This window comes from Vanellus vanellus (genome assembly GCF_965231255.1).
Source record: "Vanellus vanellus genome assembly, contig: HAP1_SCAFFOLD_746, whole genome shotgun sequence".
Lineage (NCBI taxonomy): Eukaryota > Metazoa > Chordata > Aves > Charadriiformes > Charadriidae > Vanellus > Vanellus vanellus.
Genome location: NW_028126898.1, coordinates 83,047 through 85,858, shown reverse-complemented (window position 1 = coordinate 85,858; position 2,812 = coordinate 83,047). Strand labels below are relative to the sequence as shown.

Sequence of the window (2,812 nt, the reverse complement as noted above, 5' to 3'; positions counted from 1 at the left end):
AAAGCAAAAGAAAAAGTAAGTTCTGCATGGCGAGGCGGTCTCGGATGGCAGTCAAAACTAGAATGCTGCGATACAATGCAACTCTAGAACGACACGTGCCTGAGAAGCTTGGCTTTAGGGCCCTACCTCAGAAAGGCAGGCGGATGAGATGCCGTAGCACATCTCTATGGAACCGGGAAGTACCAGAGCAGAGCGCTCCTTCCGGGCCAGATCGCCTCCCTGAAGGTGACCCTCCAGATACATCCGTGACGCTAGGTGTGCTTGAAGCTCCGATCGCAGGTGAGAGACACGGACCCGTGGCGCGTGCAGAGGCCGCAAGAGTGACCGTGAGATGCTGTAAGACTGTGGGTGAGAACAACTCACGTAAGGTCAATGATGCCAGCACAGAAGCCCTACGGTGCCACAATGATGCAAATGCCTTATAGCAGCCCTGCAAGAGAGGCGACAGCTGCCACCCCTGACAGAAAGCGACCGTCAAACTCATCACGGTGGATGCATGAGAAGGCAGGCTTTAAGACCTGAACCTCTTAAAGACACGGGAATGAAACCCCACAAGACTACTCTGTGGAAACGGGAATCTCAACAGAGCCGCATGTGCCGCCTGGCTTGCCGCCGCAAGTGGAGACCGATCGGAAAGATTCGCAACATAATACACGCTGGATGGAAGGACACTTTAAAGTAGACTATCGAGATGAGAAAGGCTCGACAGGCACTACACTGATGAGGTGATGCTCTCTAGCCACTCTGGAGAGCTAGTGAGATGCCTGCTGATCAAAAAAGAGCTATGGAGACTTCGAGACCGGAGGAAGGTATTACGCAAGATACAGAAGACAGGCCATGCAAACTACATGATGACAGACACGAGCCGGAACCACCCGGACCGGTGCACACTACCGTCACGCAGAAGAGTAACCCCCTCCCTTTACCTGCCTGAAGGGGACCGCTCGGGGACAGCCCTCTGCCCTACGCTAACTTTAAAACCCATCTCTCCGGTTGCTGACCCTGTCCCCTCCCTCCCCAAACGATCTCCGCCGCGAGTCCCTCCGCTGAGCTTTCAGAGGGCCCGGGCTCCAAAGCCATCCTTGACGAATAAAACCCCGATTGGCAAACGGCGTTAATCTTGCAGGCGATGGATTCTTCTTCAGCGCCTGCAAAAACAAACAAAAAGATGCACACGCAACAGTGCCGTTGCGAAGCATCGTGTCGGTCAACATAGACTTTTCCTGTGACAGCCCCCGCCTTGGACACGCCGTGGCGTTCCGCTCACCTGCTCTGCACAGATTCCGGAGTCAGATGCTGGGACCGTCAATGTTTCTGGCACCTAACGGATTCAAGAATTCAAACCGTGGAAAAACAACAAAACAACCAAGTGTAACTGCAGTTACAGAGGCAGCGGTCACATCTTCCCTCTAATACCAGAAACAATGACCCACCTTCTCACGGTACTCTGCTTGGCTGCGTCACCCTGCGGAGCTGGTCCCTCTACGTCTGAAAAAACAACATCAACGATCAGCTGGACGCAGAGAGGTAGCTTCGTAACCCTAAAGTCTTGTTCCTATTTAGAAACCTCATGTGGAGGCCATCTGGCGGCTCGCCAGAAACACCACCCACAGACTTCAAGCCCCACACATAGCAGCCTTTGCGTCTTTGAGATGCAGTCTCCGGACCTACTGCTGAATGGCCCTTCCTGCAGAGCTCTGCCCTTCCCCATAAAGCGTTAATGAAAAACCTGTTCTCAAAACCCACTGACGGCCGCTCAGTCCAAAATGACCTTACTGCCTTTGCCTCGACACACCAACATATTAACCGTAAACTCTTACGGCTATCCCACCTACCCCTGACTCTACACCCCTGGGCAGGGTGACTCCGAGCCACACAGACATGCACAGATACTACACAGAACACTACAAACAATGTGCCTCAAAGATGAGAGAAAACTCTCAGAGAGAAGAATGATGCCGGGATGGAAGTCACTGTCGGGCAAGAAGACCTGCGAGACCGCAACAGTGACGTGAGGAGGCTCTGGGAAACACCCCAAAAAACCAAAACAAAACAAAAACAGAGTAGGACGTCAGGTCCTGTGACGAGAAACGACTCTCAAAACTGAGATGATGTAGGTGCACGAAACCCGGCTTCAACACCTACAAACATAAGGATGAAGGGAACGACACGCGGTCCCTGAAAATGGATGGGTATAGAGAAGAGCTGCTTGTGCAGCCGGGAATGATGCTGCAAAAGCAGAGCGACCGAAGAGTCTTCCCATCAAGACCGATCCACGCTTTAAGCTCATAAGGCAAGAAAAGCAGCGCCCAATTGGCACCATGCTGATGAGTACTGGCAATTGAACCCCACAGGCTGCGCCTGAGGCACGTGTCGTGCTCCTTGTCCAAAGAGCAACGAGGACATTAAGAAATGAGGAAGCTCTACAACACATAAGACATATCACACAGACTATACAACAACAGACACAGGCTGGAACCGCCCTGCCCGGCACATGCTAGCGTTGTGCTGAGGAGTAACCTGCTCCCCCTTTACCTGCCCAAAGGGGACCGCTCCTGGACAGCCCTCTGCCCTACGCTACCTTTAAAACCTGTCCCTGCAATTGCCGACCTCGTCCCCACCTTCCCCCGACCCCACCGCGGTGCCGCTCCCTCGACTTATCTTTCAGAGGACCGGGAGGCTTAATCCATTCGCAACAAGGAAAACCGCAATCCGCCGACAGGATTCACCCTGCTGTCACCAGGCTCCTCTTTGTCACCTTTAAAGAAACACCCAAACCGCACACAACGGTGCCGTCAGTCGGCATCGCATC

The 2,812-nt window shown here is 53.3% G+C and overlaps 1 long non-coding RNA gene across 1 annotated transcript; it reads right to left on the bottom strand.

Moving 5' to 3' along the window:
• Nucleotides 1-330: 330 nt before the first annotated feature.
• On the bottom strand, nt 331-2,081 carry LOC309685658. The gene is made up of 3 exons (XR_014270479.1): nt 1,434-2,081; nt 1,268-1,321; nt 331-1,148 (listed from the first exon to the last, which is right to left on the bottom strand). It is a non-coding gene; the product is annotated as an uncharacterized lncRNA (long non-coding RNA).
• Nucleotides 2,082-2,812: the final 731 nt, after the last annotated feature.